At 38.0% G+C, this 27,470-nt stretch overlaps 1 long non-coding RNA gene across 2 annotated transcripts; it reads right to left on the bottom strand.

The window, feature by feature from the left end:
* Positions 1 to 21,585: 21,585 nt before the first annotated feature.
* Positions 21,586 to 23,393, bottom strand: LOC131646037 (uncharacterized). 2 transcript variants are annotated; one of them, XR_009297265.1, is made up of 5 exons: positions 23,104 to 23,393; positions 22,866 to 23,012; positions 22,501 to 22,774; positions 22,028 to 22,087; positions 21,586 to 21,854 (listed from the first exon to the last, which is right to left on the bottom strand). It is a non-coding gene; the product is annotated as an uncharacterized LOC131646037 (long non-coding RNA). The 2 variants fall into 2 exon arrangements; XR_009297264.1 differs by having other exon boundaries at positions 22,866 to 23,393.
* Positions 23,394 to 27,470: the final 4,077 nt, after the last annotated feature.

Below are 27,470 nucleotides of genomic sequence, written 5' to 3'. Positions count from 1 at the left end.
TTCTTCTGGTATTTGAAGGGCATTATTCCCGAGGAAACTCTTCAGATACCTATGTGACCTATGTCCATCCTCACTTCTTCTGTTTTCAAAAACCTTTAATTGTTTATCATAAATATTCAATTGTTATCAATAAAACAACAAAATTGCTGGAAAGGCTTTGTACATACATCTTCAAAGGCCTCCACTCCATCCAGGTTAGGCTTTACAAGCTTTCAATTTACAGTCTTTCTTTAAATTACTGTCAAATATAAATTGTTTATATATTAGAGCTACGTCTGAGTAAAACCTTAGGACAGTTAAACTATATATATATATATATATATATATTATAGGACTATGGCCTAGGATTAAGAATGTCTTCCCGGTGAAGGCTCATTCCTAATTAGAGATCTTTAGTTCAAACCCTCAAGATGAATTATTCCCGGTGAAACATCTTGAAAAAGCCTTAGAACCCAAAACAGGACACATCCACCCAAGATAAATTATTCCCGGTGAAACCTCTTACCCATTTGCTTAGAGCCAAAATAAGTTCAAAAACCACATAGCTTTCTCTTATGCTATAACAAGGACCCTCGATGACCCTCGATTAGCCTCCTCTTGGGCTTTGTACAAGGACCCACGGGCTTCTTAAAAGCATTCCCAGCTTCCTCTTGAGCTTGTATACAAGGACCCATCAGGTTTCTTATAAACATAGGAACAGGTCTTTAGTCACCTTTTAGCCTATCCTGGTTGTGGTGGTCGTTTTCTTTTACCTCCCCGTTTCACTTGGGAGGACGGCACGCTAAACCCTTCACGCGAAATTTGGAAGGAGAATGCGCCCGTGGTGGGATGAATTTTGTTTCAGTTCTTCCTACGATATCACACGAACTTTCTTATTTGTCCTACGAGTAGGAAAGGGAAAAAAAGATCTCAACTAAACCCTAGGAGTTTGCTAAGTGTGGGGATTTCACCTAGACTAGAAATTCTGGAGTCCGGGGGGTCGGTTATACATAGGGAAGTGTTTAAACACCCTACATATCTGTAGTACTCTACAGGAACCTTCTCTGTGTCATTGTGATTGTGTTTGCTGCTAATGATTGGGAAAGTTTCTCCTTTGTATTAGGAGAAGGAATTGATTTGATTTTAAAAGACAGACAGACAGACTGACTGACTATTTTTGGTATTTTATTAGCTCGCTGAGATTCCTTGTGAACCTCATGCCTACATATCCCTAGTGGAAGTCAGAGCTTAATGTAGTTCGGGGAACTAACTAGGGAAATTAATTGTTTTTGGTGCCTTGCTTGAAGCTCAAGGTTGAAGCTTGGAATTAAATCTCTGTTTACAGTAAAGAGACATGAAATCATCTCTACAGAGAGGTATTTGTACTATTCTACCACAAACATTTAAAGGAGTGACAGAATAACTGAATTCATTTCATTTAAGAGGGGGACCTTACTTGTGTATGTGCAAGTATACCAGTCAAATGCCTCTTAAATGAAAGAAAGATGCTCATCCAAATTAGGGAAAGTTACCACATGTCTGGGTTTTACTGCCAGCTCATGCCTTTCAAAATCCTAAATGGGAGACTTGATTAAAATTGAAATTGAAATGGAAATGTTTGTTTGTTTGAATGTGGTAGAGTAGTAAAAATATCTCTCTATAGAGATAAGCTATGTCTATCTACTGTATAAAAGATTTGACTTTAGCTGGCTTGTATGAGGCCCAAGCTTGAGGCTTTTTGATTGATTAATTAATTATTATTGACTCTGGGAGATGACTCCACTGGGGATTAATTACATGATATTTTTGTGTTCTGTACAAAGCCCAGAATTGAGGCTGACTCTACTTAGGGAGACTCTATTTGTGTGCCTTGTACAAAGCCCAAGGTTGTGGCTGATTGCTGAGGATAATTGAATGAATGACTCTATTTTATGTGCCTTGTACAAAGCCCAAGGTTGTGGCTAACTCTAGCTAGGGAAAACATTATTTTCTGCCTTGTACAAAGCCCAAGGTTGTGGCTGACTCTTAAATAAACTGAGTATGGATGACTCTATGGGGAAAAGATCCTAGGTGTTAGGAATCTTTGACACATGAAAATATGGTTTATCTGCCTTGTACAAAGCCCAAGGTTGTGGCTACTGAGTGATGAAGAACTCACTGGGGAGACTCTATTATCTGCCTTGTACAATGCCCAAGGTTGAGGCTGACTCTTGACAGGGGAGTTTTATTGTTTGGGTGCCTTGTATGAAGCCCAAGGTTGAGGCTAACTGTTTTTGTTGGTTTTGACTCTACTGAGGAGATTTTATTTATTAAAAGACTGTTTTTCTTTGGAAGCTAACCCTTTCCAGGGATTTTGACTCAGCTGGTGAATTTGTCTGTTAAAAGACTGACTTTATCATGTTTTTTGGAGGCTGACCCTTTCCAGGGGTTTTGACTCTTTTGGGGAAATTATCTCTTAAGAGAAATGAATCTTTATTTTTTTGTCATTTAATGATTGACTTTGGAGGCTAACCCTTTCCAGGGGTTTTTATTAAAATGATGGATTGATTTTAATTGACTTTGGAGGCTAACCCTTTCCAGGGGTTTTTATTAAAATGAAAGAATGTGTGGAAGCTAACCCTTTCCAGGGATTTATGATTGAAATGGATGGCAGAAAGATTATCTAATGGAGACTTCTTGTTTAAAGCCCAAGATGAAGGCTGACTCATGCTGAGGAGAAAATAAACATGGATCCTAGACTCTGCTAAGGAAGATTGATGAAGATAAGGGTGACAGAGACTGTCCATGTCTCTCATTCCAAAAGGTGTACCCAATGCAAAATTGAGACAAACTTAGCTTGTTTAAAGTCTGGTTTAAATGGAAGAAACTCACCAGGGTAGGCTAAAAGGTGACTAAAGACCTGTTCCTATGTTTATAAGAAACCTGATGGCTCCTTGTATACAAGCTCAAGAGGAAGCTGGAAATGCTTTTAAGAAGCCTGTGGGTCCTTGTACAAAGCCCAAGAGGAGGCTAATCGAGGGTCCTTGTTATAGCACAAGAGAAAGCTTTGTAGTTTTGAACTTATTTTGGCTCTAAGCAAATGGGTAAGAGGTTTCACCGGGAATAATTCCTCTTTGGGTGGATGTGTCCTATTATTTGGATTCTAAGGTTTTTACCAAGATGTTTCACCGGGAATAATTCATCTTGGGGGTTTGAACTACAGATCTCTAATTAGGAAAGAGCCTTCACCGGGAAGACATTCTCAATCCTAGGCCATATTCCTATAATATATATATAGTTTAACTGTCCTAAGGTTTATGCTCAAACGTAGTTCTAAACTAATATATATGCACAGTTTATATTTGACAGTAATTTAAATAAAGACTGTAAATTGAAAGCTTGTAAAGCCTAACCTGGATGGAGTGGAGGCCATTGAAGAAGTATGTACAGAGCCTCAACAGTAATTGATGGATAACAGTTGAATATATATATGATAAACAGTTAATGGTTTTTGAAAACAGAAGAAGTGAAGATGGACAAAGGTCACATAGGTATCTGAAGAGTTTCACCGGGAATAATGCCCTTCAAATACCAGAAGAATGTTTTGAAAACAGAAAGAAGATTTTGAAAATACAGTTTTGAAAACAAGCTAAGAAGAGAAGGTTTTTGGGACTTACACTCTATTAGAGGCCCAGTACTTTACAGTACTGGTGTAAAAGCAATTTGAAAAATGATTTGGAATGATGCAAGGTTTTGTTGTTTGAAAACCCTAATCATCCGTTTAATCAGAGATTGAAAACAGTTTTGAATATTGACAAAAGTCAACTTAATTAAGGCAAAGATGAAATCTATACCCAATTAAGACCTAAATAATTAGGGTTTTATCATAAAATTATTCACAAAGTAATTAGGTAAAAACAAAATGAATATATATATTTTAAAGTATTTAAGAAAACATTTAAAACATACTATTTTAAACCTAATTAAAATACATGAAATAAATAATATTTTTATGATTTTTTTGATTATTCACAAAGTAGGTACATTAAATAGCAAGTGTGTGAAAAATGAAGTGAAAATGATTTAATTTGATAAGTTTATTAATTGTGTGAAGTTTGTATAAAAAAGAGAATGAAAATGGATGCTAAAAAATTGGTTTGGCCCTAGAGAGGTTCGAACCCACGCCCTTCATGATCACATTTCAAAACTTAACCAACTGAGCTGCGCGCGCAGCTTGTTAACTATATACACTCAATATATTATATTTTCAGATAAGCCAGGAAATTCAAATTTTACGCGCGCCATGTTCATCTTCTTCCTCGAGCTTCAGATTTTCAAATTCCTAACTCTCTGGTCTCTCAACTAAATGGCATGATGTAAACATCAATCTCACTCGTTTTTGGACAAGAAACATGATTATGGGCTCAGAATTCATTTATTCTAAGTGTAACTAACGAATTTCATTATGAACACGAAGAACACATAAACCCTAATTTTAAAATTAAATGATGCACAAGATGAATAAATGAATGATGATAGAGGGTTTTTAATCCTCTGATGATGCTGAACAAGATAGAATCGAGCTTTACCACAAAGAGTGCTTAAATTAAAGAGGTGGAGTTCAGAAACTTACCTCTGAAAATGGAGGTCGTGAGGATGATTGAGAGCACCTGGGCTTGAATGAATGATCTCAATAGCTTCCCTGAGACTCGATGATGCTAACTGAATGCTTATTGCAGCCTGAATCCTTCTGAATTGTTCTATGGACCTCCCTCAATTTCAGCTTCAAGTGAACATGGAGGGTGTTGATTCTTGAGTTACAGATGAGCTGCAGCCATCTGGTTAGCTTCACTATGACCTGAGGAGTGTGCCTGGATGATTGGCTTGGCTCGGAACCTCCTGAATTACTCCATGGACCTCCAACTGCAAATGCTCCAAGGTGAGAGCAACAATGGTGTTCCTCCACTTACAGAAGTGATCCAGGTGCTTGGATCACCTCAAATGACCTCCCTTGAGATGTTAGAATGTTCACTTCCCAAAGATAAGCTTTGGTTTGAAGAAATCGATTCTTCTTGCCAAAGAACTTTGAAAAACAATGAACATGAGAAGAGAAAGAGAAAGCAAGGAATATGGTTGCTTTGGTGTGTTTTTGAATGAGGAATGCATCTGTATTTATAGGCAAATGGATCAGTATAGCTGCAGAGGAGTGAGCTTCCTTAGTGAAGTTGATTTGCTTTCTTAGCCATGAAGGAAGTTTGCAAGTATCTCTTATGCAATGATGAGAATTTTGATTCCATTTGATCAATCCCCTAGCCCTCGATTTTGTTTAATCTTAGGGGACAATTCTGAGCCAGAAATGAGCTCTAATTGGTTGGTGAGAAGATTCCTTGGGTGATTCATCAATTTGCCATAAATTCACAAATGTAATCATTACATAATCACATGTTCTTGTTTTTAGAATCTTCTTCAATTCTTATGGCATGGTGAAAATGAATGCATGGCATGTTTTCAGATGTGTTATGGGTCGTGTAGCATCCATAAGAGAGGTTATTTGCACAAAATTTGCAAAGTCCAAAAGTGTCCATGACCTATAATTTTACTTCATGAGGCCAACTTTGAACAAGCATAACTCTTAGCTCAAATTGAATTTGGAGAAGGTTGAACACAATTTGGAAAGCCCTAAACATCTACTTTAAATCATTAGTTTATGTCTTCTTCAAAATCATTTGGGAAATTTGTGAAAAATGAGCCCAAAGTTGGATGAAAACTAGGTTAAAACACTTAGAAAAATTTCTAAGTGTTTATGACCTAAACTTCAAAATTTCCAAAACTTCATAAATGATTGATCTTTTGAAAAAAGTTCCTTTGTAAGATGTTGTTTTATTTTGCAAGATCTACAACTTTCATGTTGGAAGTTTTTTGAGTTGTGTAGGTGAAATTTTGAGTTCTCACCATGCCTTCAAAAACCCTAATTCCCGACTTTTTGCTCCTTGATGAATTTCTTTGAATTTCTTTGGTCAAATGACTTTAATATCCATATATTGATGATATTGATCTTTGAAAGTCATTTTTTGACCAAAAACCTTAAAAGTCAAAGGTGATCCCATACAGTTGACTTTTGCCTGACAAAGTGAATTTTTGGACTTTTGTGTAGAAACAAGATCTTATCCTCAAATGAATGATGTAAATGGATTATATTGAGGTAGTAGAGACTCTTGAATCATGTCTTGAGTTTTGGATTCATGCCCTGATTAAAAGTCAACTATCTTGGTGAATTAGGTCAAAAACCCTAATTGTCGACCAGAGGGCAATGATGACTGTAGACTTTGAACTGAGGTGTAATGTCCAGTGGATCTTGTCATATGAGTTATTTGAAGATGATTGATGTCTTTGAATGGTTCCCTGGGGCTTTTTAGGGTTTCCCAAAAGTGATCCCTGATTTTAGTCCTTGATAGGCTCCAAACCCTAGTCTGTTGATCTGAGTAATCCTGTGCTTAGATGACTGGGTGTCTTAATCAATCATAGGTGTAATAATGAGGCTTTTGAGTCTTATGATTGTATTAGAGACTAATCCCTCTATTGATTGATCCTTTTCCTGAGTTTTCTTGTCTTTGAATATCCTTGATTAAATGCCAGATGAAGAAGTGACTGCTTTGGGCACTAGTTTTGACCTGATGAAAATCCTGAAGATATGTCATCTCAGGGGGGTCAAAAATTAGGGTATGACACTGGTGAGTTTCTTCTATTCTTTAAACCAGACTTTAAACAAGCTAAGAATGTCTCAATCTCATATTGAGTACACCTTTTGGAATGAGAGACATGGACAGTCTCTGTCACCCTTATCTTCATTAATCTTCCTTAAGCAGAGCCTAAGATCCATAGTTGTCTATCCTTAGTCACTGTCAGCCTTAATCTTGGGCTTTAAACAAGAAGTCTCAACTAGATAATCTTTCTGCCATGAAAACCCCTGGAAAGGGTTAGCCTCCAAAATCAGTCCTCTAAAGTCATATTTCCCTAGAAAGGGCTAGCTTCTAAAAATTCAACTTTTAAAAGATAAATCTCACTTAAGGTCAGTCTCAGTCAATAAAAACTAATTCCCCAGTAAGTGTCAATCTTCCAACCTGGGTCTTTCATTCAACAAAAGCACAATCCTCAGTAGAGTCAACCCTTAGGATAATTCTCAACAAAAATCCCCTCTGAGTCAAAAGATCCCACACTGGTAGATTTTTCTTCATTAAAAAGTCAGCCTCAACCTTGGGCTTTGTACAAGGCAGATAATAGAGTCTCCCCAGTGAGTCCTTCATCATCAAGTAGCCACAACCTTGGGCTTTGTACAAGGCAGATAAACCACATTTCCTGTGTCAAAGATTCCTTACTTCTAGGATATTTTCCCCATAGAGTAATCCATACTCTGTTTCCTCAACAGTCAGCCACAACCTTGGGCTTCATACAAGGCAGAAAATAATGACTTCCCTAGTTAGAGTCCGCCACAACCTTAGGCTTTGTACAAGGCAGAAAATAATATACTCCCTAAGTAGAGTCAGCATATATATATATATATATTCCCCAATTAAGAGTCAGCCACAATTCTGGGCTTTGTACAGAACACCAAATAAAATCCATCAAATAAATACTCTCCAACTACAGTCAGCCTCAATTCTGGGCCTCATACATAACACAAAACTTCTTAGTTTAAGTCAAATTCCCAGTAGAGTCATCTCCCAGAGTCAATAAAAACAATCAAAAAGCCTCAAGCTTGGGCCTCATACAAGCCATCTAAAAATCAAATCTTTCAAACAGTAGGTAGACATAGCTTATCTCTATAGAAAGATATTTCTCCTATCTCACCACATTCAAACAAACAAACATTTCAATTTCAATTTCAAACATTCTCCCATTTAGGACTTTGAAAGGCATGCTCTGAGGCAAACAAACCCAGACTTGTACACTTTCCCTAATTTGGATGAGAATCCTTCTTTCATTCAAGAGACACGCGACTAGCATACTTGCAAACGTACAAGTAAGGTCCCTCTCTTAATGAAATGAATTCAGCTTTTCTGTGGCTTTTTAATGTTTGTGGTGGAATAGTAGAAATACCTCTCTGTAAAGATAATTTCATGTCTCTTTACTGTAAACAGAGATTTAATTCAAGCTTCTACCTTGAGCATCAAGCAAGGCACCAAAAATAATTAATTTCCCTAATTAGTTCTCCGAACTACAAAAAGCTCTGACTTCCATTAGGGATATGTAGGCATGAGGTTCACAAGGAATCTCAGCGAGCTAATAAAAAACCAAAAATAGTCAGTCTGTCTTTCATTCAATTCAATCCTCTCTCCTAACACAAAGGAGAAACTTTCCCAATAATAAGCAACAAACACAAACACATAGACACACAGAAGGTTCCCGTAGAGTACTACGAATATGTAGGGTGCTTAAACTCTTCCCTATGTATAACCGACCTCCCGGACTCCAGAATTTCTAGTCTAGGTGAATCCCCACACTTAGCAAACTCCTAGGGTTTATTTGAGATCTTTTTCCCCTTTCCTACTCGTAGGATAATTAAAAAGTTCGTGTGATATCGTAGGAAGAACTGAAACAAAATTCATCCTGCCACGGGCGCATTCTCCTTCCAAATTTTGCGTGAAGGGTCTAGCGTGCCGTCCTCCCAAGTGAAACGGGGAGGTAAAAAAACGACACCACAGAAAAATGGCGACTCTGCTGGGGAAAGTAATAACCTTGGTTTTTCATCCAAACCAACGGTTGACCTGTGCTGGTCCAGCCCCCAATGAGGAATTAGGGATGCCAAATTCCCCCTCAAACAAGAGAGGTCCTGCCTAACCTCTGTGTCATTTCATGTGATTGTTGCATATATATATATACTTGTTTATTTTGTTTATTCTGTATCGGGAAAGGGCTTGATTCCCCCTTGTGGTGAGAAATCCTATACCCGGATTTGAGTGCAACATAAGATAGGATGGAGGATGTCTTCTCGGTGAAGGCCATCTAATCTTGGTTCCCAAATCTACTCTTGGGATTTTCCTGGCTGGTTGTGATTAACTGCGCCAATGCATTCCGAGACTGATTTGTACCAGGAGGACCTAGAAACACATTAACCCCACTTAAAGCCTTTTTTTTAGGACGTAGAGCGGTGATTACGAAAGTAATTGTCACGCAGATACTACACTCAGAGAAAACTCTCTTATAGATACCAATCAATGTATCTTTAAGATTGAGCAAAAGCTCTGAGACCCCTAGAACCCGTTCTACAGGTGCAAAAATCCTTATCCATAGTTTACCCTGGGGCGAGGTTTGCGTTGTGACTCCATGACCACTATACCCTTCTACGCCATGTTTGTTTAAAAACTCTTGTGTGTGCATTCATGCATTCATGCATCATAATAACTTAAAAACAAAAGAGTCTTTTTCGATTCGTTTTTCAAGGAAACTAAATAACGAACGTTTTGAACTTCATAGAAAGAGAGAAACGGAGAAAGGACTTAAGGATCTATATCATGGATTACGGAAGAAAGAGAGCTAGGAAATACACCTTCAAGATTCATAAGGTCGAGGAATTGGAAAAGCTCGGAAAACTGGTGGTCAACCCCCAGGCACTTCAAGGAGAAGTATGGAAAACTTCTGCCTCTTCTCAGCACTAACATTGTGGATGGGATCCTTCCCACATTGGTATAGTTTTACGATCCAACGTATCACTGCTTCACCTTTCCAGATTATCTAGTCATGCCTACGTTGGAGGAGTACTCTCGTCTGGTTGGAATACCCGTGTACGCGCAAGATCCGTACTCCGGTTTGGAAAAGAATCCTGACGATATCATCATTGCACAACTACTCCCTTGAACATAGTCGACATCAGAACTCATATGGTGAGTAAAGGAGGAATTCAAGGATTGCCCTCCAAGTTCTTGTTGGATCAAGCTCGGTACTTCGTCAGCATCTAAGATATGAGCGCTTTTGAGGAAATCTTGGCATTGCTTATCTACGGATTGTTTTTGTTCCCTAACATTGACAACTTCGTCGACATCAATGCAATTAAGATCTTCTTAATTGGAAATCCAGTTCCAACCTTGCTTGCGGATGCTTATCACTCTGTGCATTCAAGAAACCTGCAGCGAGGAGGATTAATCACATGCTGCGTACCGTTGTTATACGAATGGTTCGTCTCGCACCTGCCGAAGTCTAGCACTTTCTGGAACTTGAGGGATGGCCTTTACTGGTCACAGAAAATCATGTCCCTCACTCATTCGGACATTGATTGGTGTAGTCCTGACAACGACGAAACCAAGATCATCTTCAGTTGCGGAAGTTATCCCAACGTAACCCTTATTGGAACTAAGGGAGGAATCAGTTACAATCCAGGTCGTCAATGCGGCTATCCCATGAAAAATATACCAAGTAGTGTTCAATTGGAGGGTATGTTCTTCAAGAAGGAGGAAATTGTCCAAGCCTGGCGTCTTGTTCATAGCAAAGGGAAAAGATTGTTAGGAAAACATCTTTGCATCTCCCTGGATCCTTACCTTCAATGGGTACGCGTCAGGGCATTTAAGCTCAGGATGCCATATCAACATCAAGAACCTATTCCCCTAAGGGAACCAATATTTGTTTTCTCCACCGATGTTGAAAAACTACAAGCAGCATTAAACAAGGTATGCCAAGAAAGGAATGCTTGGAGGAACAAGTATCGAATCGTCAACACGGAAAATGTTGAGATTCAAAACATCCTAAGAAGGAAGGATGAGTTACTTGAAGTACTCGATCGACAAGTGACACAATCGTCACTTTCTCATCATATCCCTCCTGCTTCCTGGATCATCGATCAGCTCACGTCAGAGAACGCTCAGCTCAAGAAACAGAAGAAAATGTTAGAACGTGAAGTCAGCTCTTCGTCAAAGTTTTAGAGTCCTTTCTCTCTGTTTCTCTGTATTTCCCTTTTTAAAGTGTGTAAAAACGGCGTTTCCGCTTAATTAATAAAGTTTGATGTTTCACAACGTAATTATGGTGTTTCCTTGAAAAATATTAACTTAATTACACATCATGCATCATTTTAGTTGTACGCACTGACACGAGAATTGTCGCGGATCTAATAGTCACTTTCCTTTCTCCAGAAAGAGAGGAGGAGAAGGAGGTGAACAAAGGCATTCAAGTTGTCTCATTCATACAAAACTCGTTCAAGTCGCAAGAAAAGAATGGACGACTTAGAGCAAGATAATGGAGAACTCAGAGAAGAGGTTACTACTCTCAAAGATGCTGTTGAAAGGCTCAATAGTATGGTAGAAGCCTTGGTGGTTGCACAGAATCAACCAACGCCAGAAGAACCGCAAAGGACTGTCAATTCCGAGATTGTTTCTACTCCTATTCCTCAGTATACCATGCCGCCCAACCGACCTTGGGGCATGCCGTATAACTTTATTCCAGATGGGTACATACCTCCAGTTTCTGAAGTTCCAAGAGTAACAATGGATATGCATCCACCGGAGGGTTACAGACATCTGGAAATTGAAGTTCCAAGAGCAACGGCAATGGGTTTCACACAACAGAATACTGAGATTCCAAGATCTGCTGTCATGGCTTCTCCACGACCATTCGTGCATACTTTTCCTCCACCGGGCGGACAAGTATATCATCACGCTCCCAGTGAGGATGCTGGCGTGTATGAAAGATTGGACGAGTTCCAGGAACATTTTCTGCAAATGCAGAAGGAACTCAAGACTCTCCGAGGACAAGATCTATTTGGAAAGAATGTTGTAGACCTCTGTCTGGTTCCAAATGTTAAGATTCCTCACAAATTCAAAGTACCAGATTTCGAGAAGTACAAAGGGAATTCATGCCCACAAAGTTACCTCGTGATGTACGCTCGAAGGATGTCAACTCAGACTAATAATCAACAATTGCTCATTCATTATTTTCAAGGCAGCCTAACTGGTGCTGCATTCAAATGGTACATGAACTTGGATAGTTCAGAGATTCGTACTTTTAGAGACCTCGGAGAGGCCTTCGTCAAACAGTATAAGTACAATCTGGACATGGCTCCCGACAGAGATCAACTCCGGGCCATGACTCAAAAGGATAGAGAGAGTTTCAAGGAATACGCTCAGAGGTGGAATGAAGTTGCTGCTCAAATATGTCCTCCACTTGAAGAGAAAGAAATGACAAAAATCTATCTCAAGACTTTGAGTCCATTTTACTACGGACGAATGGTTGCAAGTGCACCTAGTGATTTTACAGAGATGGTGAACATGGGTGTACGTTTAGAAGAAGCAGTTCGAGAAGGGCGTTTGAACAAAGAACCAGAATCTTCTATTGGTCCTAGAAAATATGGAAGTTCTTTCTAAAAGAAAAAGGATCAAGACGTCAGTAATGTCTTGCACAAAGCAAAGAAGAAGTTTTCACCTCAAGTTGCTACAATAACTCCGGTTGTTAACTCTGCGCCAGCTTATCAACCTCAAGTTTCGCAACAACCATTTCAACAAAGGTCACAACAACCTCAGCAGCAGGTTCGACCTCCAAATTACAACAATCGGGCACAAAGGTATCCTCCTTTTGACCCCGTGCCAATGCCTTATGCGGATTTGTTTCCAACACTACTAGCGAAAGGGCTCATTCAGTCAAAGAATCCTCTAAATCCTGCATATGAATCATCACATTGGTTCAAGGCTGACCAATCTCGTCCTTATCATAAGGGGGCACCAGGTCACAGCATTGAGAACTGTTTCAGTTTCAAGGCTGACGTTCAAAGATTAGTAAAGAATGGAATGCTATCCTTCAAAGATACTAATCCTAACGTCCAAGCAAATCCTTTGCTGCAGCATAAAGAAGCTTCAGTAAATTTGATAGATCAACACCCCAACGTCATTCAAATCTACGACATCCGTCAGATAGGGGAAAATCTCGTCAAAATGCACGCTAGACAAGCTGGGTATGGCCATGTACCACCTCACAACTACTTCACATGTGAAATTTGTCCAAAGAACAATCAAGGATGTGTTGTAGTTCAAGCTGCATTACAAGAACAAATGGACTTAGGATGGATTCAACATATCCGAGTCAAAACTGAGTACGATGTCAACATGGTTCAAGGATGTCCAGGAGAATACAAGATCTACAAAGTTGAAGATCTCGAAGGATCGGTAGTCAGGTTCCATAAGACTTTAAATGGACTTGCCTACTTTGGAACGGATTTCCATCCTTACAGTAGATACAGAATCTGTCGAAGAAATTCACGAGGATGTTTGCGCGTTCGCAACGACATCCAGAAACTAATGGATGAAAATACCATTATAGTTCTTGCCAACAGAGAAGATGACGAAGTCTTTACCGTATCTCCTCAAATTAATCAAGATGAACCAATGCAAGTCAAGTATGACAGCAGGAAGACAGCAATTGATCTGTTAGTCATCTACTTACGAGGTCCTGTACCGTATGAGTCCAGCAAGGCTATACCATACAAGTACAATGCTACATTCATTGAAAATGGTAAGGAAATACCATTATCGTCTGTTGTCAACATTGCTGATGTTAGTCGAGTCACCAGAAGTGGACGAGTCTTCAACCGAACAACAGAAAATATGGAAAAGCCTTCTGAAGAAGCACCACATAGGCAAGACAGTTATCCGACCAATGCTGTTCAAGCGAAAGAAAATGATGAGATCTTGAAGTTAATCCAGAGGAGTGAATACAACATTGTAGATCAACTGCTACATACTCCGTCTAGGATATCTGTTCTCTCCCTGCTATTGAGTTCTGAAGAAGGAATGGACCATAACCTTCCACTTCACATCTCAGTTAGCTGCATGGGTGATATTCTCACAGGAGTCCTAATAGACAATGGATCCTCTCCCAACGTCATGCCGAAATCAACATTGTCAAGATTATCCTTCAAAGATTACCCGCTAAGGGACAGTCACGTCATCGTCAAAGCATTTGATGGATCAAGGAAGTTAGTTTTTGGAGAAGTAGATCTTCCCATAACTATTGGACCTCATACGTTCAAAATCACTTTCCAAGTTATGGATATCCCGGCACAATACAGTTGTTTGCTAGGTCGCCCATGGATTCATGAAGCTGGGGCAATTACTTCAACACTTCATCAGAAACTGAAGTTTATAAGAGATGACAAATTGGTAACCGTATATGGAGAACGAGATTTGATTGTCAGTAACCTGTCGTCATTCTCCGACATAGAACCAAAAGAAGTCGCTGGAACTAAATTCCAAGCACTTTCCTTGGATAAGGAAAAAGGAAAGGAGAAATCAACATCTATTTCTTCCTACAAAGATGCAATCCAAGTTGTAAAAGATGGCACTGCCAGTGGTTGGGGGCACACTAATATTCCTACCAACAACAAGAACAGAATAGGAGTTGGATTCTTTCCAACATCATCAAAAGCTATTCCAGGGATTGAGGTAGTTCTCCCAATTCAAGAAACTTTCCGCAGCGGAGGTTTTCTTCAACCTGTTCAACAAACAGTCAATACCATCGGTACGGAAAACACCAATGAGAATTTTGAAGTGGAATGTATGTCTTACCTTCTCGAGGCAGGATACATATCCCTATCAGAGTCTAATTCACCTTGCTGTTATCCAATTAAAGGATCTCAAAGTAAGACTCAACCAAGCAGTGACAAAGTTACAAACAACTTTACCACCAGAAGTCATGGTTCATCGGAAGAAGTTCCTCCTATCCCCGAAGAAACCTGGGATACATTAGGAGAACCAAGCGGAAAATTCGACTACATGGTGAAATACTCCGCTCCTGAAAGTTCAAAAATATCTCTTGAAGACATTGTTCCAACTGGATGGAACATTGATTACGAGTACCTTACTCAGCCAAAAGAGATATACAAACCTTGCTATTCATCATCAGCATCTGGTGAAGTCATCATTGAGGATTATATCCCCAAGTCACCTTCCGAGGCTACTGATTTAGAGTTCACATACCTAGTCAATGCCATCTTGGAAGAAGTGCAAGATCAAAATACAGAAGAGGATGATCTCGAAAGTGTCTCCGACAACGAGTCTCTCCATTCAGAAGATTGGAAGTTTCCTCAAAAGAAGGTCCGACATACTCCACTTGGAAATGGGTATGCTCACACAGCTCAGTCTGCTGAAGTAGAAGAAGATCGTTTGAATGTTGCAAAGACAGTGATTGGTAAATCAAGACCTACCACAGGCCAGCTTAAGCCTAAGGTTCTAGATTACCTAGTACACAATGGGGTTCGCCACTATTGGACGGCTGTTGAAGTTTCAACTGTTGTTCGCACTCCTAAGTAGGAACTTTCACCGTTATTTTGTCCTCTCACCATAGCCCAGGGTGAAGAGATGTTTCATAGGGCTTTGCATTTTACTATTTCTTAGGAAAATGCCCCTCTTTGCTTCGCCCAAAGCAATAGAGTTTTGTTTTATAGGGTCTTTATTTCAAGAAATGACTGTCGATAAATAAAAATGTCATTTTGTTCCTTCATTAGTTTTTCCCTTTTCTTTTTTCAGAAATTGGTAATCCTAAAAAACACCCTTAAAAAACATCAAAAAATTCTATTAACTGCATACACCGAGTCTTCCCTCGTTGTCTAAATAAAACTTATCACACATATGCAGATTAATCATAAAACACCCCGTGGAAACGTGCGATCATATGACTTCTCCAAGCTTTGGGTTTCCTGTATTCGAGGCAGAGGAAGAAGAAGACGAAGAAATATCAAAGGAAATTTCCCGATTACTTCAACAAAAGGAAGAGGCCATTCAGCCATACAATGAGCCTCTAGAGATCATTAACCTTGGTTCTGATGGAAACATAAAAGAGGTTAAGATTGGAGCTTTGCTCAGTTCAGAGATTAGAGAAAGTTTGATACAATTGCTCAGAGAATTCTCAGATGTCTTCGCTTGGTCCTATCAGGATATGCCAGGGTTGGATACCAGTATAGCGGAGCATCACTTACCATTAAAACCAAAATGCCCTCCGGTCAAGCAAAAATTGAGAAGAACTCACCCAGAGATGGCCATGAAAATCAAAGAGGAAGTTCAAAAGCAAATCAACGCTGGTTTCCTCGTCACTTCAGAATACCCTCAGTGGTTAGTTAACATTGTTCCCGTTCCTAAGAAAGACGGAAAAGTCTGCATGTGCGTCGACTATAGAGATTTGAACAAAGCTAGCCCTAAGGATGATTTTCCTTTACCACATATTGACATGTTGGTTGACAGTACAGCAAAATCCAAAGTTTTCTCATTCATGGACGGATTTTCGGGATACAACCAAATCAAGATGGCACCTGAAGATATGGAGAAAACAGCTTTCATCACCCCGTGGGGCACGTTCTGCTACCGCGTTATGCCTTTTGGACTAAAGAACGCAGGGGCAACTTATCAAAGAGCCATGACTACACTTTTCACGACATGATGCATAAGGAAGTGGAAGTTTATGTGGATGACATGATTGCCAAGTCAGAAAATGAGGGAGATCACATACAGAATCTGACAAAGCTATTTCAACGCTTACGAAAGTTTCAGCTTCGCTTGAATCCCAACAAGTGTACCTTTGGTGTCTACTCAGGAAAACTCCTTGGTTTCATCGTCAGCAAACGAGGAATTGAAGTAGATCCGGATAAAGTCAAGGCAATTCAAGAAATGCCTTTGCCCAGAACCGAGAAACAAGTTAGAGGATTTCTTGGACGTCTAAATTACATCTCGAGATTCATATGTCTCATGACTGCAACTTGTGCTCCAATTTTCAAACTTCTACAGAAAAATCAAAGTTGCGTCTGGACAGACGATTGTTTGAGAGCGTTCGACAACATTAAGGAATATCTGCTCGACCCACCCATCTTGTCTCCTCCAATCAAAGGAAGACCTTTGATAATGTACTTAATCGTCTTAGAAGATTCCATGGGTTGTGTCCTTGGACAGCAAGGCGAGACAAAAAGAAAAGAGCATGCCATCTACTACCTGAGCAAGAAATTTACCGACTGTGAATCCCGCTACTCCATGCTCGAGAAAACCTGTTGCGCTTTGGCCTGGGCTGCCAAGCGTCTCCGCCAGTACATGATTCGACATACTACTTGTTTGATCTCCAAGATGGATCCAATCAAGTACATCTTTGAGAAGCCTGCCTTAACTAGGAGAATTGCCCGTTGACAGATGTTGTTATCAGAATATGACATTGAGTATCACGCTCAGAAAGCCGTAAAAGGAAGCATCCTAGTCGAGCACCTGGCTCACCATCCACTCAATGGTCATGAATTGGGACAATCATTGTTACCCCTCGAGGTACCCATATTTTGTAACAGCCCAATTTTATTAGATATTTTATTTATTAGCTTATTTGTGTGTTTTATTGATTATTTGTTAATTTAATTATTATGTGGTATTACTAATTAATTGAAATATCTAATTATATGCATATTTGTGTTTTATGATATAATTAGGATATTAATAGTATACTATGTATTGGGCCTAATTAATAATTGGATGGGTGGGTAATAACATAACTAAGCCCATTAAGAGAAAGATAGTAAGAAGAGGAAAACTAGGGTTTTAGAGATAACACAATTTGGGGAAAAGAAGAGAAAGAAGAGAAGAGAGGAGAAAGAACAAGAGAAGAGGAATTGTAGATTTCTTGAAGAGGGTGGATTTAAGAGTTAGAGGTAAGGGTTTGAATTCAAGTTCTTATAGACTATATGATTGGGTAATGTGTTTTGTTGTGATTATCTCTTCATCTTTGCAATTTCATGAACACGTAGAAAAGTTAGGGTTTATGTTATTTTCTATGGATTTACATGATTAAACATGATTTTGATGATATATGTTGTTCAATAATGATGAATACTGGTTGTATTTGATGTTTATTGATGTTTGGAAGTGATTTGGAGTGGTGGGTGTGTGATTTCGCAGTTCTGTATGTTGCTGAATTTTTCTGCATAATCGCACGGCCGCTAAGCGGGGACTCTGGCCGCTAAGCGGAGCTGCGAAGACTGGAAGTTACTGTTAAGCCCGCTAGATGGCCGCTGAGCAGACCCTGTTGTAGGCAGAATTTTCCAAACTTTAAAATGTCATAACTTTTGACCCGTAACTCCTTTTTAGGTGCCGTTTGAAGCATATTGAAGCTTAAATAATTGTCTATATGATAGAATAGGATGGATTGGCACTTGTTTGATTAATTATGATGATAATTGGGAATAACATTTACCTATATGTGTATGTTATGGATGAATTGTGCATGATCAATGTTCATGGATGTATTATGTGATATGATAACCGTGAATTATGTGATTGAATTCTAAATGCTAGTTGATGTGGAATAGTTTAAATTGAATGTTAATATATGGATAACATGTGATTACTTATGTGTGTATTATGAATTAAGACTTGTGGTTAATATTCATATATGTGTTAAGTGATGTGATATCCATGATATGTTGGAATGAATATAAATATACATTTATATGTACTATTTGAATGTATCTTGTTGATAATGATCATTTAAATGTGTATGTATCGAGATGTGGATTGAATAAATGATAATGCTAGACTTGAATACATGTGATTGATTGATGTGTGTTAGTTGATGCATTGTTTGGAAGAGAAGTCATGTTGTGTAATGTTGTGCAAAGTTGTAAAGATGTGATTGTGTAGTTTAAGAGATAGAGAGATCGTCTTAAATGCATGAGTCTTGTTTTGTTGCACACGTACACAAGCATGAGTCTTTGAAAGTGGCAATGTTGGGTAATCTCGCGAAGGTTATTTACTTGTCCCAAACCTAACGAGTATGGGGTTTGAAAGCTTAACGAGTATGGGGCTTTGAGGTGGTTATCTTGTCCGTAGAGAGTGGCAATCGGCATGACCGGAAATGATAACGGAGGGATCCACATGCATATCGCATTGAGTCACACTTGAGTCGTACGTGTCGGTGTGAAATGTTATTATTGGTGTGATTTATGTGATATGAATTATGTGGAATGATGTTGATAGATATGCATATATGTGGATTTGGTGATTCATTTGATATGAATTGCTGTTGTGTTATGAATGTGATATATGTGATTTGGAACATATGTGATATAGATGTGAATTTATATGTATTAATGATATATGTATATATATGTGGATATGTGAATCATGTTTGATCACTTAGAATTGAATGAGCTATGTTGTGTGACATGAACATGTGAATCTTGATTAATTGCATATGATGCATGTTTATGGGAAGAGTGATGAATTCTTGAAATGTATTCTTATTGTATTTTACATTTCCCATTATTATGTTTTCTATAAGAAGTTGAATTCTCACCCTTCTGTTTGAATGTTATCCTTTGTTGGTAACGTGCAGGTTTCGTGGATAGTGACGCTTCGAAGGAGGCTTAGCGTCGAGATTTAGATCTCTAGTAGGGTGTCGTGACTAAGTAGTCACTTGTGCTCTGGTCATATGTAACACATGGGAGTTGGGTTTTATTTTTTTAAAACTCGATATTATGAGATATTTGTTTACTCATATTGTATTCGTATTTGAATATGTTATTTTGGTTAATGTGTGGCCTTGAGCCAAGAAGTTGAGACATGGTGGATGATGTATGGGAATCATCCTATTTTACCATTTATTTGATGAGATGATTATTCCGCTGTGGTTTGCATGTTGTTTTAAAATCCCGTGTTATTTGGAAATGACCATTGCATGTTTAAAGATAAAATATTTGTTCTATTTTGAAATATGTGTAACGCCCTCGTGAGATGCATGCTTTCTCTACTCTGATTTACGCAAATATATGCCTTATTTGTTTAGTATAGAATTGGGGGTGTTACATATTCCATTTACCTCCAGATTAACTTTCAAATGCACAAACAATGAGGCCGAATATGAAGCTTGCATCATGGGTCTCGAAGAAGCCATGGATCTAAGAATCAAGTACTTGGATGTATACGGAGATTCTGCTTTGGTCATCAATCAAATCAAAGGAGAATGGGAAACACGCCAACCAGAGCTAATCCCTTACAAAGACTACGCGAGAAGATTGTTACCATTCTTCGATAGGGTAGATTTCCATCACATTCCTCGTGAAGAAAATAACTTGGCTGATGCATTAGCCACACTCTCTTCCATGATTAGGATAAATCATTGGAATGACATTCCTCGGATCGATGTCATGCGCCTGGATAGGCCCGCACATGTTTTCACAGTAGAAGCAATCATCGACGACAAACTGTGGTATCACGATATCAAGAACATTCTTCAAAAGCAAGAGTACCCTCTTGTGGTATCACGATATCAAGAACATTCTTCCAGATGACAAGATTCCTGCATCTTCAAGTAAAAAGTTGATGTCCAGATGAAGATTCCTGTACCTTCAGTAAAAGTCGGTATTCAGATGACAAGATTCCTGCACCTTCAAAAAAATTGGTGTTCAGATGAAGACACTCCTGCATTTTCAAATTTCTTTACCATCAGTAAAAGTTGGTAGTTCGCCTTCAATAAACGTTGGTGTATCTTTCGTTTCCCTATCAGTGTGCTATTTTTCACCTGTGGATTTGTAATCTCTTCTCCAACGGAGTTAGGTTCCATTCCCCAGCAGGCTTGGACGTCCCTTTGTTACAATCTTTTCCCCAATTGGATTGTTTGGTCAATATTCCCTCTTGGAATTCCTTTGTCCTTTACTTGGTTTCCCAAGTGATAGTTTGTCTCTTGTGACATCTTATTCCATTAGTTTTCATCATGCATATCATATCATATACACCTTTGCAGGGTCCAAAATTGTGTATTCTTATATTTAAGTCCCTTCAATCACGACGAGACGAAGATTTCAATCATCATATCTTCGGCTTGAAGACACTTAAATAGGGGCATCTGTCATACCCCAATTTTTGACCCATGCATTTTGTTCCATTAAACCATTTGCATATCATTCGTTCATTCACTAAGGCATGATTTCAAACGAATGACATTTGTGCAATTTACAGTTTTATCAATGTGCTTATCAAATAAAGATTAATTCATCTGTTTTTTTCTATGAACCGCGAGATTCAGGTTTATCTCCCTGTGTTGCTAGAGCATGACGTTTCTTCAATTGATGATGATCATTGAATTTTGTGTTCTCATTTTTCGTGGCTTCCTTAAGTCGTTACGATTATTACTGAACCATAGTACAAATGTTGAACATATAGAGGCGGTATGCTATTTGTTTGATATGCAAGTTTGGATTAGATCTAGGAATCGATTTGAATTTAGATTCGTTGGTGGAAGTATTCATGCAAGTTCTTAATGCATTAATTAACCGTTAATTCGTAAGGTTCGAGTAATCTTGTCTCGATTCATTTTTGAATTCGAAGACTATGTTATATTGGTTTTCGAATGGTATAATGGATGCAAATTCAATCATCCATTCAAGAATCATTTTGATCATAATCATTTGTTTTGAGTGATTTTCTTTGCATTAAAAGTATAAGATTAAGTGTCAAATTTGCAAATGCTTGATTCAAGAATCTAAAAGACAAAGTGCAGGTAATTTTTGACAGTATTACAAGACAATATCTTTAAATTGCAAAGAATTTTTATCTTTCAAATGCAAATTCCTAAAGCCATAAACTCATAAAACCAAATTCATTCAAATTTCCAAAGACATGTTCCATTCAATTATAATTAAACATTACGTATAGAATTTTCATTCCAACCTCATTTGAACATTACAAAATGTATTCTAATCCTTAATCATTTGATTTGAGAGGTTACAATTGAATTACACAAAATATAAAATCAGTCCTAAAGCCTAAACCAAAGGCTACAAGTTTGTTTCCAATCATTCTTTTTTCCATAATTTTGCGAAGGTCTTCAAGCATTCTTCGATCTTTAAACTTTCAACCAATGCTTTCAACGTCCTTGCATAAGTATTCCATGAAGTGTACCTTGAATCGAGAAAGAAGGGTCATTATTTGAATTACGAAGTAACATAGCATCAAATTACCCACAAAGATAGGGGCAGCCATATAAACATGATTATACAGGCCCATTTACATGATTCAAGCAAGATAAAAATCAGCAGGACTTTATTTATGCAGGCCCAAAGTTTATAACTCACCCAAGACTTTGCTATCCAAAAAAAAAGAAGTCTGCTGACATGTCCTTGCCACGCTGCAGCCTGTAGGAGAATTGGCAAAGGAAATTCAAAATTCATGAAGGATAAACAAGAGCACATGGGAAAATCAGAAATAGCACAAAAATGGCAAAAAAATAAAACTCTGCTGTGTGAAGAAATATCACAGATTTTCCTGATTTGTTTCCAAACCTAAATAATTTTTATCCGACCCTAGAATCATTCCCAAGCCTAAAGTACTATATATATATATATGTTGTTTCATTAGAAAAGAAAAATCAGCAGCCACCACAAAAAACTCCTCACTCACCTCACCAAAGGCTCTCCCTTCTCATTGAAAATCAGTAGAGTTTCACACTGAAACTCTGCTTGATTGAGTCTAAAATTCCACCATTCAACCAAGAAGCATTCAGAAACCATACACACCAGAAGAAGGTATAAAAGTTTATTTGAAATACCTCACTATTGTTGTTCTGATGTAAAGCATATAAACTGAGCATCATAGTAGATTTAGAGTTGATTCTCGTGTTGTTGTTGTCTGTCTATGTATCTCTTGTTGCCATTTCTTCCCAATACCATGGTTGAGATCTTTTTGTGCTCACTAATGAAAGACCTTGAGGAGATGCTAGCTAGATAGAACTCCAGGGTGCTGAGGTGATGTAGCACTAGTGTAGTTTCTATAGCTGTTGTTCTACACTGTCTTTCAGCCTTGAACCATTATTTTGAGCTTCCCTGTATAAGCAATAAGCAGTCTTATTATTAGTGTGTTCTTTTTTTCCCTTTCATTTAAGATTCAGAAACAATGATTCGGTTATAAACTTACAGACTGAAAAACCGATAATGATCCTAATACTTTCGTGAGAGAATCCCTATGCTGACTTCACTCGATCGTTAAGGAGAATCGGTTCATCATGTTTTAGTGTCTTCTCTGTTTTGTTACTTTCGTTCACATTTTTTTATAAATCATGTTCTGCATAAAACCAACAAGCAAATGATTAGAACTTTAGTTTTACACAATGTATAGTTTTCGTTTACCTGGCCGAAAAGTGATCGAGAATGACCCGAATACAATCGCGAGTGCTTGATTCGCTTGATTGATACGGAGACTGGTCTATTGAAACTTGAGGGACTGAGAGAGGCTTCGCGATAGGTTTGAAGCGCCGACGAGAACGAGAGAATACCGAGTGATGAAGGTGGAAAACCGTTAGAGAGGCCGCGAGCTTTAGAGAATAGAGACGAGTGTGAGGATCGCGTTTTTTTTGTTTTTTTGTTTTGAAGCGTGAGGTTTTGAGAGAAGATGTTGTTGTTGTTTTGATTTCACGCGTGAACAGAACATGAGAAAGGGGTAGCCGCTTTTCCTTCTTTTATTTTTAGGGTTTCTCAACCCAATTGCAAATTCTGCAAGGCGGGGCGGATCCGGATCATACCCGGTTCGATCCAGCTCCTTTAAGGTTTCTTTCCTTTCTCTTCATTACTAGTTCTTGGGCCTTGCACCACTAAATCAATGGATAAACCCCCTGGGCCATATCTCTTTTTAGTTTTAATTATAATAGGTAATTTCTTGAATATTGATAAAACAAAAGCACAGTTTTTTTTATCAAAATAAAAAGACCAAAAATATTATGTCTTTAGATGTATATTTAGAAATTTATTTCAAAAAATATTTCAAATGATCATTTTTTTTCTTAAGTTTCTTATCTCTTATAAATAATCTTGCTATAAATGTTGCACAAATTGTTTGCTATATTCTTGTAGATTTGATCTTGTGTTTGATTATTATTTCTCTTGCCAATTGCTTTAAAACTTTATTTCCTTCTAATCAAGATAAAAATGAATACGGGATTAAAATCTACCCTTTCAAAATAACTTCAAACACTTGATTAACATCAAGTTTCTTTCCCGTTACGCTTTATACTCAAAAATGTCATAACGAAAAATCTTGGTCAACACCAAGCGTCTTTTCTTAAACAAAAATCTTTTCTTAAACAAAATGCTCCTTCCCCATTTTCAAAATTCCAAAGTTTTCTTTAAAAAATAATCAAATTGAATTCGATCTATAATGGATGAATCAAGAGGGGTTTGTACGTACTTGTACAAGTTGCTCTAAAGCATTTAGGCGATGGCTTTTAAGCTTTTGTTTGAATGCTTTGATTCCATTAAAGTTCCTTAAAATTCAATTTGTCTCACATTTCTCTATAAAACTTTTTTTAAATCAAATTGAATTCGATCTATAATGGATGAATCAAGAGGGGTTTGTACGTACTTGTACAAGTTGCTCTAAAGCATTTAGGCGATGGTCGTTAAGCTTTTGTTTGAATGCTTTGATTCCATTAAAGTTCCTTAAAATTCAATTTGTCTCACCTTTCTCTACAAAACGTTTTTTTAATCAAATCGAATTCGGTTTATAATGGATGAATCAAGAGGGGTTTGTACGTACTTGTGCAAGTTGCTCTAAAGCATTTAGGCGATGGCCGTTAAGCTTTTGTTTGAATGCTTTGATTCCATTAAAAAACCCTAAAAATTCGATTTGTCTCATCTTTCAACAAAACACTAAAAGTAAGCGTTTTTTAACTCATTAAAATTCTATTTTCATAAACAGATATTGGTCAATATCAAACTTTTTTTTCTTCTTCCTACTCGTTTTTACATCTAAAAGAAAACTCTAATAAATCGAATTGAGTTTGGTCTATAATGGATGAATCAAGAGGGGTTTGTACGTACTTGTACAAGTTGCTCTAAAACATTTAGGCGATGGCCGTTAAGCTTTTGTTTGAATGCTTTGATTCCATTAAAGACCCTTTAACTTAGTTCGCACCACCTTTTCATAAAGAGCGATTCATACGTCGTTCATTAAAATCAAACAACAAAAATTCGTAGTTTTACCCCGAACTACGACTGCTCTGACTTTCCCATTGCACTAGGGAATACGTAGGCACAAGATACAAATGTCTTGGCGAGCACGATAATAAAAAACTTTAATTTTGTTTCTATCTCATAATAATTAGAACGCAAGTAAATAATATGCTAACAATTAGTCATAAGAATAACTAAATGGGTCCCTTCGAGTACGATGGAGGTGAGGGGTGCTAATACCTTCCCCTTGCTTAACCGACTCCCGAACCCAAATTTGGTTGCGAAGACTATCTTTGTCCATTTCATTTCATTTGTGGGTTTTATCAATATTTTCCTTTTCCCATTGGAATAAATAAAATTTGGTGGCGACTCTGTTCGATACAATTTCGTGGCGATTATTTTTTGACCCGCGACAGGTAGCCATACTATTTCACCAAATGGGTCGAAGCAACTTCGTACGTAAACGTTACAAGACAGGTTGTCGTCAAGTTTATCAAGAATCACATCATATGTCGCTACGGCAATCCTAGCAAGATAATCACTGACAAAGGGTCAAATTTGAATAACAAAATGATGAAGGAGCTTTGTGAAGAATTCAAGATAGAACATCACAACTCATCTCCTTACAGACCAAAGATGAATGGGGCTGTAGAAGCGGCTAACAAAAACATCAAGAAATCATTCAGAAAATGGTTATCACTTACAAATATTGGCATGAAATGCTCCCGTTTGCTCTTCATGGTTACCGTACATCTGTACATACTTCGACTAGAGCAACTCCTTTCTCCCTTGTATATGGCATGGAGGCATTGCTACCCATAGAGGTTGAGATCCCATCAATGAGAGTCTTGATGGAGGCAAAATTAACAGAAGCTGAGTGGTGTCAAAGCAGATTCGATGAGTTGAACTTAATCGAAGAAAAGCGCATGACAACTTTATGCCACGGACAACTACATCAACAAAGAATGAAGAAAGCTTTCGACAAAAAGGTTCGACCTCGCACAATCAAAGAAGGCGACCTTGTGCTCAAAAAGATTCAATCTTTTCTCACAGATTCTAGGGGCAAATGGACTCCCAATTATGACGGCCCATACGTTGTACAGAGAGCTTTCTCGGGAGGAGCCTTAATACTCACGACTATGGATGGAGAAGAATTCACCCGTCCTATGAACGTCGACGCAATCAAGAAATACTTCGCCTAAATAATTAAAAGAACAGCTCGCTAAGTTGAAAACTCTCAAAGAGCGGCTTAGGCAAAAAAGAGCGTCTCGGTGAATCGAAAACCCGAAAGGGCGATTCAGGCAAAAGTTAGAGACATAAAAATATATAATCAATCCCGGTAGACTTAAAACCTGGAAGGGGTAGTCTATGCAAAAGTTAGGGATATATGGCAAGTAACTGTGTTCAGGACATACTTGATCATTCGAAGTCCATAAGCGGAGTATTCATCATCAATGGGTCATCTTCTACGAAGCACGAATACAGCGCAACTCAGAGTGGAAGGGAAAGATAACGGTCGTCACGTTTCATCGTAGCCCTTTTCCCAAAAATTACCAATTTCCAACTTTGTAAATACTCCATGGGATCAAGCATTTGGCTGATTACCATTCCATAAATAATAATTTGAGCCTTGTGCCTTTTCTTTGCAATCGAGTCTTATTCAGTTTCTTAAAATTACATTTTTTTTTAAGTCTGACAGTCATTTTTCTTGAAACAAATGTTTTCATAAAATAAAATGAATTTACTTGCAAAAATAAAGGTGAAATTTCTTTCTGAGGATTACAAACAATAGGAAGAATGCAAACAGTTTCTCCGAGAACGGTTGAGACTCCGGGAACCAAAATTTCCCCATGAGGTCGCTTTGCGAACATCTCCTGATGACGGATCTTTATTTAAAGTCATTTCACTCACTTCTAACAGCGCACAATTGGTAACCTGGTATCCCCAATGGAGTGCAAAACAGCAAGAAGAAGACATCTTCTGATCAACAAAGATTCAAGTCGTACCACTGGATTTCACATTCGCGACAATTCTATTCACATTCACGTTATAATCATCATAACACTCATGCATGCTTCACGCATTATATCAAATGTCTGCATAATTAATATTGACTAGTATAGGCTTTGATCCTGTTATTACTTGAATCACTTGGACATCTGCTCAAGATTCCCCTACGAGTTGTGAAAGAACCTTCCTCTTTGTGATGACGGTTCATACACGAGGATTCCCCAGCAAGTCAGCAAGCGGTAATCTCCCTCAAAGAGATAGTTTGTTCACTTTTGTTGTTCTTCCCGAGCAAGGTCGACAAATGGTAGTCTTCCTCAAGAAGATAGTTTATCCACTTTTTGGATTTCCCAACTGTCATACCCCAAATTTGCCCGCCATATTTCTAACAATCGAATTGTTTTAAACTGGAGTCTCATAATTTATAGTTTATATTTACTAACATTTTGACATTAATTTATTTGGCATATTCCAAAACATATAGCGTATTTTAAATTATTTGTAACAAATATTTACTTGCCCTTTATATCATTTCAAATGTCTTTATATTTCAAATAAATCAAATAGT

This window comes from Vicia villosa, linkage group LG2 (genome assembly GCF_029867415.1).
Source record: "Vicia villosa cultivar HV-30 ecotype Madison, WI linkage group LG2, Vvil1.0, whole genome shotgun sequence".
Lineage (NCBI taxonomy): Eukaryota > Viridiplantae > Streptophyta > Magnoliopsida > Fabales > Fabaceae > Vicia > Vicia villosa.
Note: the sequence above shows the minus strand (reverse complement) of the source record. Positions and strands in the feature narration are given on the sequence as shown.